Consider the following 19483-nt stretch of genomic DNA (forward strand, 5'->3'; position numbering starts at 1 on the left):
CTCGGCGTCGGTGCAGCTGGTGCCCGCGGAGGAGGACATCCCTTAGACAGGGGGACGTAGTACAAGAGGAATTCTCGATCACATCTTCGTCGGCCGATTCTGGCGTTCTCGCGTTCTTTCTTTTATCGCGGTTGTTGGTTCTCGATGGCAGGTGAAGCTCGATGATCGGTTAGATTCTATGCTGGTTGTGATTTGAGAGGAGACGCGTGCAGTCTTGCTGAAGGTCGAGGGTATACTCCTTAAGTGCTGCAACGAAAGAAAATTGAAAATAGTATTTTTGTAAAGTTGATTTTCTTCCAACATCTAACTCTTTCGGAATCGAATTATTTTCTAATTAGAAGAAAATTGCTTTTTGGCTTGAGATGCTTATGCAAGGGGGACATAATGCAGTAAGATTTTAACATCGAAAACAAACGCGTTCGTAATTAATTGACAACCAAATTGGACAGATATAAGTTTGTAGAAACTTTAAAGGTTCGTGAAATACACGTGACACGCAAAAATAGATAGAATATTCAAAGTACAATATTTAAAGAAATCATTGCGTAGGTTACATTTCTTTAGCCCTGGTAGTTTATGATACAAATTTGCATAAATATCCGCAGTCTATTAATAACTTATGAAAAGATAGTATTGCGTATACGCGTGGAAGAGTTGAAATGTTATAATTTTGTCGAAAAAGACGAGTCGAAGTACATGAATAAACAAGTATAAAACGATAAATCGTGAAAAATATCTTGATGCCTGAGCGTATTAATATTAAAGCACAAGCTATTTTTCTGGTCGAACGGGGACGCGGACGTGGAGCTGCCAACAGTGAAAGATAAAATTGCGTTTTCATGTCGCTGGCAATAAATCGCTGCGAGTTATCTTTATGGATCCGTGGAGTCGTATTTACTCGAAACAGCGGCCCACGAGAGGAGATCGTTGCCATGACGCGATTGGTCGCGTAACAGTGCCCGCGGACGTCCTCGGGATCCTTGAGCTTTCCGAAAGATGAGAATAATTGGGTTGGAAGCATTTGATTGACAATGAAATCCTGCGCACATGCTACGATGTTGTGTCGTGTTTTAACGCTTGTCATGCGTGGCACAAACGAAAAACGAAGATCCCCGGCTCCTGTCCTTTATTCTCGATCGATCAGACCCTGGGAATATGAGTAGATCATGCGAATAATTTGAAAATGATAGTAACACAGAGTGATGTGAAAGTAACTAAAATCTAAAGACTTGAAAGAAAATATTACTAAAATAACAAAAGAAGAAAAATTATTTGTAGTCTTGATTTATGCTTTTTCTAGTAACTATTGCAATGTATAGAATCTGTATGTAGAGGCGTAGACTTCATAGAAGTTACTAGGAAAAAAGAGAAAACAAAGTTTTTATTAAGTTTCAATTCCTTATCTTACAATTATTCATTCAGTAACTATTGAAACATATGTATGTATTCATATATACATTCAGTAACTATTGAAACATATATACACATACATATATAATTTGTATATAGGCGATAAAATTGTATTCAACACAATAAAAATTGTATTGCCTAAATATAATTTAAAAAATACAAATTTTATTTGTATGTTCAGTTTGAAAAACAGAAACTAAAGTCGGAATTAAACTTTATCAAACAGTATGATCCTTTCGATGAAAAAATTCTAATTCCTAACCTCACAAATTCCAATTTTACCGTATCAGACGACGAATCCTACCATTCCACATTACGTGGTAACAAAATACAGGGAAAATACGGTGTTTCCAATCGGAAAAAAGCTACGATACGTACCGTACGGTTCGATACTCTGGATCTCGGGAAGATCGGCCGTCGATTGCACTCGAAAACTCAACAACGGATTCAAAACAACACCAATCACGTTGCAAGCTTCACCGGTCTTCCGATCCGTAGGTTCCAATAACGCAACGTTTGTTTGCCATTGATTCCCAAGGCTAAAGCGTCTTTCGAATACAACCTCTTTCAAATCGATCCAACTTCCGAAATGCCACTGTTTCCAGGTTAGATAAAGTTAATCGAAAGAATCGCAGAAAATTGCTGCGATATCTTCGAATTATATCCAATCTTAGAAGTGTTGTTCTTCTCTTCCTAAATGCCAATTGGTGAATTCAATCGAACTCGATTTACTCTTTGTAATCGATAAACGATGTAAGCGCCACGAGTGATGATTTTCGGTAAGTGAAAACTGTGTTGATATAAAATTAACGCTTGTTCGATTTATTATAAATTATAGATCCCTCATATTGATCACATTATGTAAAATTTCCCTCATATTAATTGCAAGAGAAAAGCATGAAATTATAAATCATTCTACAAATTATGTTTGAAAGTGCAAATATTAATTCTAATATTGATGTATGTAATGAAAGAAGTTATGAACTTTCGAAATTCAATAAATAAATAACTAGATAAATAAACTGACACTTACGATTTTAACTGTAATAATTTGCAATAATTTTAGAAATTAAAGTGAATTATTCCATATATCACTTACAACATTTATGCTTTACTCGTCAATAGTTTCAACATAATTAAGTCTAGTATCGAGTATGGTATTTACAATAGCTTTCTTCTTCAAGACGTACACGATTTGCCATTTAAACTCTTCAATTACGTGGAATCGAGTCGCTTGGTAGCAGCTAATTTCCTTTGTTTTCACACGGAAATAGGTTTATATGATATCTGCGGCGTCAGCTTATCCACGTATCCTGTCTGCCATAATTATATAGTCGAGCTTGATATACTGTGACGTCACAAGCGTTTATCGATTACCTATCGACCATTATATCGACCATCTTAAACAACCTACTATTATGACTGATTTAATTTACAGGGTGCAGTCGAAAGAATTCTACAAACAGTAAAATACTGCTCACAAAAATATGTCGCGAGTTAAAAGTTACTAGCATTAATAAATTTTGTTTCCATAAAAGTAGTAAGTTTGATAATGAATCAAAAACTCACAAATGAATTTTACTAATTATATAATATATAAATTTTAATTTGACATGTCTTGTTCGACATAAATTTGTAACTTTTCGCGAAATATATAGAAGCCTATAACCTGTAATTATCACTTGTCAATTCACCGATACTATTAATTAATAATTAATTGTAGGAGAAGATCCAGATAATCAAGTTAAACGAACAGTTGAAAGAATAGAAAGAAATTTTTAAGAAAGTCGAATTCGATCATTCAGTCTGCACTAAAGTTTGAGGTTAAGAAGAACATTCACCCAGAACGAGAATAAACGACCACGGCCAGTTGGACTTGTGTTTTGAAAAAAGCTCTATTTCTGTGCATCGTCACTGAATTTCAAACAAAAGAGGAACAACTACAAAGTTTCCTGAAACATTTTTCCCTCCGCGCTATAGATATCGTTTAATCGCATCTCACACGTCTGCAAAAGCCGGGATGCTTGTCGATACTATCGATATTACGACATTTGATAGAGGCGATTTTTCTCAAAAACGAATCTGTGCTCGAACGTTTCCTTTAAATATTTTATGAACAACTATAAGACGTATCGAATGAAGCTTAGTATCTGGGGACGAGAATTCGAGCAGAATAGCGTTCAGTTCACTCAAGGGGAAGATTATTTTTCTTCTCTTAGCGTTGCACCAGTGCCAGATCCTGGCTCGTTCTCTCGCCGTCCTTTGTTTCTCTAGCCTAGCTGTCACTGGGGATTGCTCTTGATATCGATAGAACTCGTTGTCTAGTGTCGTCTTAAAATTACTCCTATGGTAACTTTTCGTACACTTTCATTTCCACCGTGTTTTTTTTATACCATCTTTTAAAAGCAATTCACGATATATTTTTTCAAAACAAGGAAAAACTCTTCTTTAATGACATCTTAGAAATAAATAATGTTTGTATATCAGTATTTTAAAGACGTTCTTTCTATAACTATTTTTGTTAAAAGGTTAGATAGATTTCACAGGCCGACTAAAGAAATTTTGACTTTTTGATTTTCATGTCACTTATTTACAATTAATGGCTAAAGTGGTTAGAAAGATAAAACTTTTTAAGTTCAAGAATAGGTTAAGTATGATCAACCGAAAGTATATCTAATATTGTGATAATGGGTATCTTTGAAGGATTTACTGTGGTACAAAAAAAAAGAGATATAATTTCACAACCAAATAGAATAAAATTTTTTAATTATTCGTCATGTTCTTTTCATATGATATACAAAAATTATATGAGATATAAATTATACGAATTATGTATATGAATTCTATGAATTTACATAAGAAACTGTTCACTTGGAAATGTGTCGTAATTCATTTGTTTTTAGTTACAGTTTAAAATGAATATAAAAGCTGGCCCTGAGCAAAGTACCAACAACGTTTGAGCGCTTTTGGATTCTTTCACACGGATAAAATTCAGATGCAATTGGAACAAACCAAACTCACACTGTCAAGGAGCATCGATGTTTGCGTGCTTGTTGAAAATACGTCGCATCAAAGGGCTAATTAACCACATGGAATTTAATTTTTCGTGAGCAGTGCCACTGGAGTATTGTACAAGAAACGAACTCGTTAATAGGATGCACGAATTACTGGTTAAAATATCTGTAGATACCATAAAATTTTACGCATGAACGAGCTTTAATTTTGCAAAACTTCAAAAATCCTGCTTTTCTATAATTCAATTTTCGAATTTAAATTCGAGAAAAAAAATCGATGATATTTGCCTAAAAAAAAGTTACGTTACATGTAAATTTAGAAAAAAAATGAAATTATTTGTAGTTAAGAAAATAGATTTATTTTTAGTTACAATAGAATTCAGTGACTGAGAAAAAATTCAATAAACAAGCCATTGAAGCACTGTAATGAGATATGAATATTGAAATTATATTGGTAAAATTTGAAGATGTATATAGAAATTTCAAGATATTTGTTATAGACATACACTTCATAGAAATGGCCAAAATATGTGAACAGTCAATTATTAATTATATTAGTAAACAACAATATACAGTTGAGCCGTCTTTAACATGAACCATATGTTTAAAATGTTATTTTTAATTAAATATATGTTTGAAATAAATATTTTCTAACTTTTATATACATCTTCAGATTTACTTCAAATGTTACCATTGTAATTATGACGCTTGTGCTTCATTACAGCACCAATGAAACGTCAAAATCTTTTGTATAATATATGAAAGTTTTCTATGGTAGTGTTCAAACACTTTCATATGTCATTATATTGGATTGTAACATAAATTCATTCTGTTTCTGTGTATGTAATGTATTGGATACATATGTTGTAACAAATGTAAAAACAAAATGAATTTATATAATTATAAAATATTATTTTTGTGCATGCGATACATGCAAGTGTCGTAAGAAATATAAGAACAGGACGAATTTATATTACAAGCCAATATTTCTTTCTTTCAGGCATGAGGGCTTCCGATGATTCAATGATGGACCAACACAGAAAGTTTCGAGGCATGACAATTGAATTAAAGCGTATAGATAAGACGGGTCGAAAGAGAACCACAAAATCTGCAAGTGAAATGAAGGGCACTGAATAAAATCAGGACGGAACAGTTCGTGCGGACCGGAAGTCGCAAGGGCATCCGCACTAGCAGAAAATTGGATCGCCAACGTCCACGAAAACCACCGAGAATTTTCATGGACTCGATTCGTTTTGGGATTGAAATTGTGATTCTGGAATTACAGGCTCTTTGAATGTATCACAACCTCGAATTCCTGTGGAATGTAAAATCGAAGAAATGTTCGAGAATTTCGCGCTATACTTGACATGAATACGAAGGTTATTACTCATAAGAGAAGATTAACGAAACTTGGTAGCGTATCAAATTTCTTAACGCATAAACTGGGTCGTCTCGCCTTTTTAACTTTCGTTAATGCAAATATCGAGATGTATCTTTAATGCGAAAGGAACTTCCAGAATGATGTCATAAGAAGATCGTGAGTTCCTGCATAAATTAAATAATCGAGTCCAAAATATCAGCAATCTAGCAAATGTGATTTTACAACAAGATAAGGTGGTAAGCAGATTGAGAATCCCCGCACAAATATATATATCGAGTGTAAAATATCAGCTATCTAGTTGGTCAATTGAGAAATCAATATTACCAATGCCAATCAATAATTAACGAAAATTCCTATATTTGTAAATATATTTCCAAAAATGGAATCTAATTAGAGGATTATTTATCTACTAACAATTATGACACGTATCATACTTTCGATATTTTATATATTCCTTCATATTATATGTATTTTTGCCTCATTATATTTTCTGTAAATGTATATGTATGTATAATATTATATATACAAAATCTCTACTAATAATTTCTTATAAATTAATATTCAGTATCTTACAAAAGAGTAATCTATCTTCATTTCAGCATATTCTCCAGGCGAAAAGTTACTCAAACTCAATATCTCAACGCTGGCTGAACGAGTAGAAGTTTTGTTAATCCACCCTTAAGCGAGTAAATCGAGAACGCGACAAAGTGCGTCTATTATACGACGGATAGTGAGGAAGCGACAAATGAGAAGACAAGGAATCTCAAAGGTGAGTCGAACGGCCTAAAACCATCTATTCCATACAATTTTCATGAATACTCCGTCATTCTCGTGGGTTTTGTTCGCGAACAACTGGTAAAGGAAGCATCGGGGTAAGGAGAATCGATGATACCGTCCCCTGCAGGAGCGACTTATCCGATTTGTCTGGAAGTAACCGGAGGTGAGAGCAAGAATCGCCTAGAGAATTGACGAAGCTACGATTCCCTAAGAAAACTTTTTCTTTGTGACAAACGCATCGCTCAGAAACATTTTTTTATTAAACAATTACAAACATTACTTTATAAAATCCTCATTGGAATTTACAATCATTTATTAGTATAAGCAGATAGTTCTGCTTATGATAAATAAATTTAGAGTGGCTACAAAAAGTATTTGTACATCATAGTATTTATTATAATACTTATGTACTGATTAATTAAGCCCAAGTATATAGAGTTTCCTATCATTTTGCAGTGACTACACATAATTAAAGAAGACACTATGAAAATGAAAAATATAAAACCTGACAAAAAAAAAAAACGCTTTATTAGAAAATAAAAGGTATGTACAAATACTTCTTGGAGCCATATCATATAATTTCATATGGAACTGTATGAACATAAGATTCCTTTTTTGAGATATTGAATACCAATTATGCGCATCTGATTTATGTGAAATTGATAAGTTTATAAGAAGTGGAGTTAGCCAATTTTGTTTCTGAAAGGCTCATTTTTCTGTAAACGTATATTTTGTGGATTAATTACATTTCAGAACGATTTAACGATTCAAATGAGGATGTGAAAGAATCTATTGACCTGGCTGTTTCTTTATTTTCAACTTATATCCCTAGGTCTATGCTATTTTAGAGTGGCACGTGAAGAAAGCGAGTAGTAATATTGGAAGCAACGAAATCGGGCAACGAGTCCGATTCGCAAGAATTCTAATAGCGTTCGAAGGTCGACCGAAAGCGGAAAAGTAGTTCGCCTAACGATCGATGGCGAGCTTTCCCGATAAAAAGACAACGAACGGACGATCCGTCGTTTACTCACACAAGATGGTTGCTATTGTCTTTCATGGATCATCAATTGTTTATTTTTTAACGACCATCAAGAATACCAAGGTATTTTTGAATCTCTAATGCCTCGAGGATCACGACTTTCATTCAGCAAATCTTGTAAATAATCGAATATTTTCCAGGCTTTTAATATGTTCTAACGGAGATCCAAATTATTCAATTCCTAACTCAAGGAATCTAATCTCCAGGAGAGTATCAGGAAAATCCTAAATTTCGAAAATAAGTCTCAAACATCGTAGACCAGAGAACCTTTCAAACTAAATTATTCGCAAGTACTCATTATTTATATGTAACACCGAGATTCTCGAGCAAACAGAGCAACAGAAATCTGACAACATCCTGGATATCTTAAGATAATAAACACAGTATACCGTAGGAAAAACCGGAGTATTCCCGGAAGTCTCGAAACAAACTATCAAGAGTCGAGACAACGATTTTCCATTTTCCGATCGGTATTTCCCTGAGTCGTCACCGACACGGGGACCGAACCGGAGGCGACACTTCCGGGAGATCAGCTTGTCACTGGGAGGAGTGCCAGTACGAGCTTGAAGGGATGAGAGAAAAGACGAAGAAGGAGGGCAAAGACCGTGTCGAGAAGGAGGTCACCCGGATTTCGAGCGGTCTTCTCTCTACTCACCAGAAAGCGAACCGTATCTCAAGGTAGCCCATCATTTTTCGTGGGAGGAGTTTTTGGCACGGCTGCCACCCCTTTTCCCTCCCGAGTTCCACCGAGTAATCGATCGAACCGCCAAGACTATGCTTTTACCACCTTCCCGATAGACGCCATCAAGAAAAACGCGCGATTACTCCGATCGTTTTTCGCTTCTCTAGAAACCTTCCAGCTCGCTGATCTCTGCGTAGCTTTCAACGATATTATTCCACTACCAAAACTGTATTCCAGATTGGTCGAAGCCAGAAATGGTAATATGAATTTGCATTTGATAGTCGAATACAGTATGTGAATTTCTTATTCAGGTGCAATTTTAAAGCGACTACATATGTAGTCTACAGTGGCGATGAAAAGAAAGTTTGAAGTGTGAAATAGAAGAGACGCTGTGATTTTACGAAACTGAATTATGATTGACGAGAAAATTGAACGTATAATATAATTGTTCGTTCTGAATAAGACGAGTTTTTGGTACAAAGAAATGTTCAATAGAAATTTTTCTTACACTCTTATGCACAAGTAGCACTGTTAAGCTTTCTCCTGTTCGCCGTATAAGATACCACAAAACATATTTATAATACAGTGGCTACAAAGAGTACTTGTATGTATTCTTATTTTCTAACAAAGTGTTTTTTTTATATCAGACTCCGTATTTTATTTTCATAGTATTAAATTTTTGTAATCATATGAAAGTATTAAATAGAACTAAATATACTTAATCAATCGATATATAGATGCTATAGTAAATACACTGCGATACAAGCGCATTTGTAACCATTGTATATATGTAAGTAGCTGTGACGCGAATGTTTGAGGTTAACCACTGAAATTACTTCCCAAAGAGGTTTCCCAGACTTTAACTCGAGAACCTTCCTCGTTAGTAATTTGAAGAGCTAGAAAGCATTACGCCAGTCTTATCTTCGAGTTCATCGACCTCGTCGCTTTTAATCTCTTTTGACAATGAGTGTAAAGGTACTCTGTCCTATAGAAAATTATACCACCTGCCATTCTCCTATAAAATTAACTATTCTCATCAAACAATCTTCCATGAGAAACTCTGTTCTCGTACACCCCAAGAACTCTTGCTAATCTTCCAATTTCTTAATCATACACGATCTCCTCATCAACCTAACCTCAAATTGCTACTCTATCGATTCTTCGTTCCAGCAGGTTACAATGATATAAAAAAAAACCATCCAACCTAATTGAATTCGCACCCTATGAGTACAATGTGAAGAGCAATTAAAGGGACGACAAAGTGGACAGGGAGGCTCTCTGAAAATGTTCACCTTCCTCAAAGAAATCGCACTGAAAGCGCAGAGAGGCCAAAAGACAAACGGAAGAGAGCCAGATGGCTGGCTGAACGTTGTAAAAGCTCGAGCAAAGGAATTGCTTTGACTTCGATCACGTTAGCCATGGACTAGCCATTTCCAGTACAACGTTCGAGAAGGACCGTGAAAGTTTTCGCCGAAATAGGAGAGATGTTCGACGCGTTCGAAGAAAGCAGGCGTTTCGTTTCAAAGGCGTCGCACGCCGATCGATCGACCTTCCTACCTTCCTTGAAACAGGAACGCGTTTTCGGGCTCACCTTGCACCTGCAAGAAGGCAAAGGGCAAGGGAGATTGATAGATCGATAGATGGGTGGGGATAGGGTGGAGAATTGGGATAGAAGCGGTGGTAATGAATGGAAATATTTCAGAATATTTCTGAACAGAGATATAAGGTGAAGACTATTGATATTAATGCGTCAGTTGCGTTTGGCTAATTATAGTAATTATTTCAACAATGTTAGCGATGCTAGTGGTGCATGCTCGCCGTTGCATGTTAAATATTCGTTAATCTATTAAGAAAAAAAGAGAAGAAACTGTGGTGCAGTGTATAGATACAGTAGCAGATGAAAGAAAGTTTAAAGCTGTTAAATAATTTATTTGCGTATACGCACGTATTAATAACTTTTATATTTGATACTTTCCACTATGTTGCTGGCAGTCTCATAGGTTATATGTATAGGGTATATATATATATATTTATTCACTACTCTTGACAAGTGCAATACTGTGTTTTAAAATTATCATATGTTTTTGTACCCGCACTTATACCTATTTAAACTTTCTCTTGCTCGCTATATATAGAGTAAGCTATAAATTCTCCTGCATTACGGTAGCAAGTTTGTTACTAAAACGAATGATGTATTTAGAAGTAAATGTTACAAGATGCGAGTTATAACCTGTAACTTGTCAATTCTCTAATATTATCAATTGGTAAATTTCTGTGCAACAGGATCCTAGTTTCGTTGCTTATCGTTCGAATCCCCTAAATCAGAGTCGATAAGTAAAACTCGATGCAAAAACGCTTCTGATAAAAAGAAACGTATCTTTCCTCGAGAAGGATGTAATCTCGGTAGCAGCGTAAGTATTAACCGAATCGTTATTCAATCAGAAACCTTTTCCAGAAATAAAATCAAGACTTACCAAAACGAATTATGTATTTTTAATAGAAATATAAACGATACACTGGAGGAACTGAGACACTCGGCTTAAACGAGTTACCGACAGAGTTAGTGAAGAGCGACCGAGTAATTGAAGGCACTTTGGTCAGCGACTTAACTTATTTCCCTCATTTAACGGATCGAAAGTACACAGACGAAAAGACGCATATACGAGCCAACTAAACAGAAGAGAAGAAACCACGTAAAGGTAGAGATACAGGAGATAAATTGTAAAAGAATAATTAAAAAGAAGATGTCGCCGCAACGAAAAACCGATTCCGATATCTGAGCAAACGAATACTTCCAAACAGGAAAAAACCGGTGAAACCCAGCATCGATATCTAAAACGCATCGAGGGAGGATCGTGTTTCTATTGTCAATCGGTCTTTCGTTCAATCGAACGATCACCGACAGGTGTTTTACATGAAAGCGTCTATAAAAAGCGAGAGAAAAAAAAGGGGGAAAGGGGAAGAGGCGAAACACAGAGGAAAAAAAGAAACAGCAGGTTGGCATGATACATGTACGTCGTACACGCGTACGTATATCGTATATAGGATCGAAAAGTTCGCAGCCCCTTGGTAAATTCGTAACGCGGAATGACGTCAGTGGTGAGCGCGCGCAAATGCCCCTGTTTCGCAATCCGCAAACGTCGTTTTCCGCGATTCGTGCCACGGGGGCACCGCTCGTAAAGCCATTTCGGCGATCTCGCGACATAAATTATAAAATCGACCGACGCCAGATCGTCTGTGCAATGGCCGGCATGTAGGACGACGCGGAGAAATCCGTTCGAGAATCGAGACATCGGATACTGCCTTCGTTTCCCCTACCACTTGCCCTACACCCACCGCGTTACATTCTAGGTCCATCGGACTGCGATTTATTTCGACTCGATTGATAATGGACTGTGGAACGTTCCTCGGTCGAGAACTCGCGAAAATAATTTACTACATTTTCCTTCTTAGTGGGGATCCTCCGGTTGATCGAGATAATCGTCGATGAAAGTACGTTAAATAGAATGGAACACTGGCAATTGTAGATAATCTTTGGAGATTAAGCGGAGGATGTGGTAGATCGGAGTCTGATATTGTTGAAAGATAAAGCGGTTTCCTTTGCTACGGAGTGCACCACTTTCTCCGCTTCTTTTAATAGCAGAATCATTTGAGTAGTTAGAACGAATAATTTAAATAACGACTTTTCAGGGAAATTTTATAAATTCGCAAGGGTGCGTCTCCGCAGATTTTCCCGATTTCTGGTAGATATATGGATGAAGACTTTTTCCCTTGTATTATGCACTGTTTTGCGCGTATTTCGTATTTATATTCGTTTGGAATTCTTTGACTACGAGTTTTGCGCTTGTACGTTATAGTACTTCCGCCACTTTGCTGTAGACGTTATAACGGTAATTTGTAATTACAGAGTTTGAAGAAACGAGTAGAAAGATCATCTAAATATTGGAGACACGGTGTGATATATTCGAAAGAACTTCAGATTATACTTGGTCGTAATTGAAGAAGATTGCCCTTTATCGGAAGAAGCGATCCTTTTCGATCTTTTTCCGCAATATAACTTCGAACAAAGCAAATTTCATTTATTTTTTTATTCGCTCGCAAAGGCAAATTACGATTTCCCAGGTAAGTTTGATATCGCCAGTTCCAATTTCTCGTAATGTCAGAGCAAAAAATGGGAAAAATTGTCCGCGATAACAAGAGTGGAATGAAATAAAGTTAAAGGATCCACGCGCTAAAAGCAAGCAGGATCGAGTAATTAATGCTGGGAATGAGAGAAGAGAGACAGTAGTGTAGCGAATAAGTTAGATACAACTAGACTGCGGATTTTTATGGATTTACGTGAAATTTGAAGCTGTAAAAATGTAAAAAAACGTACGTAATAAGCAACTGTATGTAAAATATTCAAAGTACAATTCTCCTCGCAATATTTAATAGAAAAAACAATTTTCAATCTAGGTTCCATTTGTTTAATTACGTCCATAAAATTATTTAGTAGTATGAGTATGAAATAGCGCTAACAGATATCACTAATTCCTATTTCTTGTAATTTCAGAACAAAAAATGGAAGAAATTATCCACGATGTTAAGGATGGAAAGACTCAGAGTTAAACGATCCACGCTGCAGGGGTAAGCAGGATCAAGAAACTGATGCTGGGGACAAAAAGAGAGAAACAGAAGGAGAATCGAGAGAAAGGCGGATGAACTCGTAGCGTGGAAGATCGTAGAGGCTTTGAACGGTTGAAAGGAAAGGCTAAACTCTCGGAAGAAGGATGAAGAATAGCATAAAGAGCAGGGTGAAAAAGCCAGCGCATAGATCGGTCATGTGGAACGTGCGAAATAGTATTCGGGCCATGAGGTAACAGGGAACGTATACGGTTTTCAATTTCCCACGAGAGGTCAAGCAAATTCATAACCCAATCTATCCGCAAACCGAGAGGAACAGCGGGACGCCGATGAATTCGATGATGCAACGCGATCTCCGCCCTGTGTTTATTATTTTTGATCGATACTTTTTCACTCTGATCGCGATTACTAACGATCCAGCCGAATACAGCATCCAGGAAAGCAGAGAAAAGAAGACATACCGAATTATATTTTATGAACAGAATCATCTACTGCGAGGCTTGTTTGAAAACAAAGAAGAGGAATAACTGGAAATTATAATTGGAATTTCAAGATGAGGGTTCTGATCTAAGACTGAGCGTTGAACGTAGGAAGAAGAATGCAGAAAAGATATATTCAATATTTTAAGAAGAATCTGCTAATCTTAGATTTAATCTTGCATGAGAAAAAGAATACACGAATTATATTATGGTATTCTAAAATGAAAGTGCTGATCTAAATGGAAAGATGCGAAGAGAAAGATCGTCAAAATAAAAGAAGGATCCTTTAAACCAAACAATTTTAAGGAGTAGAGCCTGATGCGGAATTAACCTAATATTAGAAAGGACAATCACACGATATATCACAATACTTTGCCAATATTCTGACATAGTCCAATCCATATCAGAAGAAAGCTACGTAAATCATATTAGGTTATTTCAAAAAAGGAATTCTCCAAAAATCCTTTGACTCAAACCCAACCCTGCTTACAATGCGATTTAGAGAGTCCAGAGTTTGTATTATTCTTATGACGTTATTGCATCTCGAGAAGAATCCAGTGGCTGCTAGCTGGTTCCAGTAATAATCTCATCACTCGTCCCTTGTCGCCACTTTACATAATTGGATGAACGATCTCTGTGCCACCGTAAGAAGATAAACTCTCTGCCTCGCTTAACGTTATTCACGATGCGGTGTTACGAATAAACAAAAAGAATTCCAAACGGGGAGATGCGTTTCTTCGTCAAAAAAGCTTCGACAGAGAATGGATCGAAGAATAGTATAGAGATGTCTAACGTCAAAGAGACGTGCAATGTTAACAGAGTATGTTAACTTTCAGGTAATTAGGTAAAACTGTCAGATAGAATTATTTAAACAAAGGATATGCAAAGCCGTGTAAAACGTAAATGAAGATGTAACCGGAAACCATCCAAAGCTGAAAGGCACTGGATCAGGAATAAATAATAATAGTACAGAGAACTACATCCATCCGTAAGTATCTGGATACTGACGTATTTCCGGATTTCACGTAAACTTCTATGAGTTCTTTGATTTCTTCTATGAGTTTATTACGTTGCCCTACAGTCCTGATGTTGCTCTTGGACAGTGTAAGCAATATTTATTAACAACTAATATCAGTTTTTGGAAGATGTGGAAAATATCGATTAAGAAACATATTGATAAACTTATTAGAAATATTGGTAAACGAAAAGGTACGCCGCTTTGCTCTCCTGTTTATCAATCTCAAGTGGTTAATTCCCACCCAAAGATATAGAAACACCGGACTCTGCAAGAAATAAACGTATTAAATAGACTGCACGGTGAAAAGCAAACAGATGGCAGGCAAGATCATGCGAAACCTCTGTTTTATCATCTAATAAACAGCGTAATAAATAACATCGACATTGCAGGACGACACGATAAATCTATAAAAGAAACTCAAGTAAGATATTCATGCGGAAATCTGCACTAAATATTCGAAGATAGTTAGGGGCGGAAGTATATGTAAAATACAAATTCCAGACGAAACGAGCGTCTTCGTTGGAAAAGCTGTGACAGACGATACATCAAAGAATAGTATGCTGGACTAGAAGATAAAAGAAGATACTGTCCCGTATCGGAAACGCACGAGAACATCGTTATCGGGTTGGCGAATCTGGCGACCTGTGAACCTGGCAGAAATCCAGAACCCGCGTCACTGCACCGGTGCGGTGAAAGAAAGCCCGCGACAAGGGCGATAATCATCGTAAACGTTGTCGAAATTGTCCTCTTTTGTCGACGAAACCTCGAATGAATCGAGAAGCAAAGCTCGACGCTTCTCTGACGTCAAGCAACTACAGTGGTTTTCAACGTTCGAATACGTAACGTGTCATACGAGGAGTAATTTTCGAAGAACGAGCAATTCGTTAATTAACGAGTCGTTCGGCCAATTTACACGCACGTACGAATTTTCCAATGAGAGAACAACGATTCGTGTGGGTAGACACATATCAGAGGTTGCGACGTTGATCACGTTGATTCCGTACGCAGGCTGTGCACCCTGGCGAGTACGCATTGTCCCGTAGCACGTCCTGCTCGTAGATCGATCCAGTCTTTGGTACACGAACGACGAGACTTCGTAGAGAGCAATGTGTTTAACACGTTGACCAGCACGCGAATTTTATATATTTCGTCCTGAGGGTCACGACATTTTGAAACATGCTACACCATAACGTTCAGTTTGTTGTAAAATATTATACAGTATTTGCTCATACTTTGCCGAGTGTTGCTGAGTCATTCACATCGTCGAAGATCTTTTTGTCCGTGAAATTTATCATGTTGTAGACGTTGTGTAAGTAAGCACCGGTGACCATCGCCGACAGTCAACGTGCTAATGGGATTCTGCTATTGAGGAGAACAAATTGACGATAACACGGGGTTGAAATTTGGTGTAAGCTGATCTTTGGAGAATTCCGAATTTTATAGATTGCATGCTTGAAACTGAAAACGACGAGCCACGGTGAAACTGGACTAAAGGTATTTCGATATTAAGATACTTATAGAGGAACTGAAATTCGACCGAGTCTGATCATTGGAAAATCCTAATTTTCTAGATTCTATGCTTGAAATTGTGTAATAGCAACCCTTTCTTGTCTGGGGATTTTTGAGATGAATTCGAAGATCCGGAATGAAAGAGGAATTCGTGAAATCGACGGGAATTTCGAGCCTCCTTGACCCTCGGTGACCCAAATATTTTCGCTCCTGACAGAGGCTGATGCAGAATTGCGGCAGACCCGTGGAAACGTTCGGTCGTTACCTTTTGTCCGCATCACCTTCAAAAGGATCGTTCTATCTCGCGATAGAATGACAAATCGTCGCCGACGTGTCTTTAATTCGTCAAAAGTTTCTTACGTCCGATAGACCACAGAGGATATACTCTGTTCTATCCTTGATGAAATCGTTCTCAAACGAATAGTATGATTAAAGGAGCGAAGAATTGAAATTAATGGAAGAGCCAAACGATGGAAAGAGAGAGAGAGAGAGAGAGACAGGCAAACTCTATTTAATTATACCATTGATTATATCGTATAGAGCATAAAAGATCACTATGCAGAGGAGTCACGATTTCTGATTTCTGACAGGTAGCTGCATCCTGACCTATCCAACGAACGCTTTCCAACAGCGTCTCTAGAGGTTAGCCCACCGATTGATCCACGCGCTCCACTTCTCTACTCCTCTACTCAACGCAACTCCGTCGTATCCACGATTCAAAAGGGACCCTACGATTGTGATGGAAACCGCCACGACTCTACCCCAGCGTCACCGCGTCTCTCCTGACCTTGCTCCGCAACCTTCCACACCGCTTGTTTCGTCCCTTGGTATAACTCAATGCACACGTCTCCGTTCGTCGATCAGTCGAACGTACTGGAGCGGTCCACTCGCAGGAATTCCTCTTACCAAACAACCGACGTAAATACGACTCGAGCTCTTTCATCTACCAATCAAACAATTCCAACGAAATACCTTCGAGCCCTTCCACGAATATCGTCGCGCGTAACCAACAGCCAATACCGAAAGAAGGTATTCGTATATTGGAAAAACGTGAAAGAGAGAAAAGTAAGAGAAAGAGAACTGTAAGGAGTAGACGAGTAGCGAGAAGAGGGCCTAAAGGGAGGGAAAAAGAGAAAGGGAGAGTTTGGTGGCGCACCACGCGACCGCAACGATCATTCCAAGAGCGGACATTGTGGACATCGTGTATATGGCTAAAAATGGACGAATCGAATCTGGTGTGTCGATCGTACCGATGTGAATACGTATTCCAAGCAGGTTGATCTTCTCGGAAGGCGTTATCTTCGCTGGTTAAGCAGGGTGGTTCCGTCCATCGCGTTTCTGGATCGTATCGCCCTAAGGATCGATCGTAGTCGGGTGCACACGCGCTGACCGGTTGCGGTACGCGTTCGGGAAACGCGTCCCGGACACGTTTCGCCTATAGTTCGACTAGACTGAGGATGATCGCTGTTAATCGGCTATATACAACTTCCATCCACGATTCCTCCTATGTTTCTTCTTTTCCGTAACTCTTCCACCGATTTGGATTATATTCTTGTTCTGTTTCTTTTTTTTTTTCTTCTTCTTTTTATCACACGTCTGAGAAAATGCAAATTCCGGTCTCCACGCACCGCTGCTGCCCCGTCGTCCTTGTCTGATCGCGCGTACGTGTGTGGCGAGGCGCGCGCGCGCGCGCTGATCAGCGTTACTCGCACACAGGGATTCCGAGACCCAGCCGTGCGACAGGCTGACCGATTGGCGACTGAGACTCACCCTCTGTGGAGGCGCTGACTACCCCTAACTCACCCCCACTCATCGACAGCGCGCCACCAATAGCGGCCCCCACCACTCAACCTTTCCCCCACCATCCTATATCCTTCTAATCCCCGTGTCGTTCGCGCTCGCGCGTGATTTCGTCTCGCGATTCCTTCGGGTTTCCCTCTCTTTCCTGCGAAAAAGAGCTTGCTCTTTTTTTTTCCTCGCCTTTTTTTCATTCGGATACATATCGTTGTAATTAATCGTTGGTTTAAAGGGAACCGGTTCGAAGGTGTTTAACTCGATAACGTGGTTAAGTAAGCTTCCATCCAGTGAATGATGATTTTGGGCTTGAAATTTGAGTTCACTTTATATTTATGCATCGCTGTATATGCGTTCGGTAAAACGTACATGTTGTATTGGTTTATGAATACGTATAGCCCCGTTTATAAGTATTAGAATATCTATCAGTTTCATTGGAAATATGGAAATTGATCTAAAGTATCCAGGAGACGATTGATCGAGCAGAATTTTATATTCATGCAAAGTTGCGATGCAGTATACGTAGAAAGCAGAAATTTGTTCTAAATATTTGAATATCGTAGCATATTTGTATAATTATTTGTTCATCCATGCAGCTTTGTAATCTGAATTCTATCGAATAGGACGCTTCGAGAATCCTACTGCAAATCTCAATCTATATGGTATAGAGAGTACATTGTGCCAAATGACAAGAAACGCAGTAATGATACTTATGAGCGGGAATGTATGTGTATAGAGCTTGTTTGGTCAACTGTGGTCGTTTTCTTGGAGAAAAAATTGCTTTTGCGTTATATAATAATATCATTACAAATTATTAATTGAGCACGGAAAAATGTTCAATCTCAAAACCAAATAAAAGGACAATTGAGATTAATTGTCCTTTGTAATTGTAATTGTAACGTGAGATTAATTGACAATATACTGAATTTTAGAACTATTTTCTGCTTATGATCGATACACGTATATCTATGTTGATATGTGATATAAAAAATTATCATACCAAAGCGATTAGGAGGTAAAAATACGTGACAAAGAAAAAGTTCTTTAGTTAACCCGTATCACGTTCCGTGCCACGTGGATCACCGGTGACCCACATTTCCCTGAGTCGCGAGGAAACTTACTTCCGTGAAACAAACAATAGTAAAATCGGGACGAAACCCTACAAACGAATACGTACTGCGAGACCACGATTACTTTTGTTTGAATTTTAAATTTCCGCAGTTGAAACGCGTCGAAACATCTGCTATTCCATCGCAGAGTGGAAGAAGATCTTGAGCTGGAATTTTCGACGTTTCTAACTGAATGCGAACGGATTTATCGAGCTTATTGAATTAATGGAAACGCGGCGCACGTATAAGACCGTAATCAAAGCGAAAAAGAAAAAGAAGAATAGAAAAAGTTGGAAGAATGCTTTTCGTGTGCTTATTACTAAAGTTGCGATAATGAATTATAAGACTTTAAAACGCCAAGAGTACACGGTTACAGTGATGAAATTGTAAAATAAAAAAAAATACTAAGTTTTTTATCTCGATTTTATACATTCCGGTAGTAACTTTCGTTGTTTTAAATTCAGTTCAAAAAACATTACTTACAGGATGACTTGATATCTACAATATCTAAAATAATTCACTGGTTGTAATAATTAATGGAACAAATCTCTGTTTAGCTTCCATTCCTTTACGCGCGTCCATAAAAGTATGAATTCTGATATACGATTCTTTTTTACGGCTACAAATCTTTACGACCTGCTATTTCAC

General features: G+C 37.7%; 2 long non-coding RNA genes across 2 annotated transcripts; both read left to right on the forward strand.

Moving 5' to 3' along the window:
• The first annotated feature begins 8934 nt into the window (after positions 1-8934).
• LOC117151428 lies at positions 8935-11299 on the forward strand. Its single transcript, XR_004461342.1, has 3 exons — positions 8935-10029; positions 10587-10714; positions 10804-11299. It is a non-coding gene; the product is annotated as an uncharacterized LOC117151428 (long non-coding RNA).
• Positions 11300-14543: 3244 nt separating this feature from the next.
• Positions 14544-17381, forward strand: LOC117151427. Its single transcript, XR_004461341.1, has 3 exons — positions 14544-14844; positions 14925-15917; positions 15995-17381. It is a non-coding gene; the product is annotated as an uncharacterized LOC117151427 (long non-coding RNA).
• The last annotated feature ends 2102 nt before the right edge of the window (positions 17382-19483 follow it).

Source organism: Bombus impatiens, unplaced genomic scaffold, assembly GCF_000188095.3.
Source record: "Bombus impatiens unplaced genomic scaffold, BIMP_2.2 scf_0203, whole genome shotgun sequence".
NCBI lineage: Eukaryota > Metazoa > Arthropoda > Insecta > Hymenoptera > Apidae > Bombus > Bombus impatiens.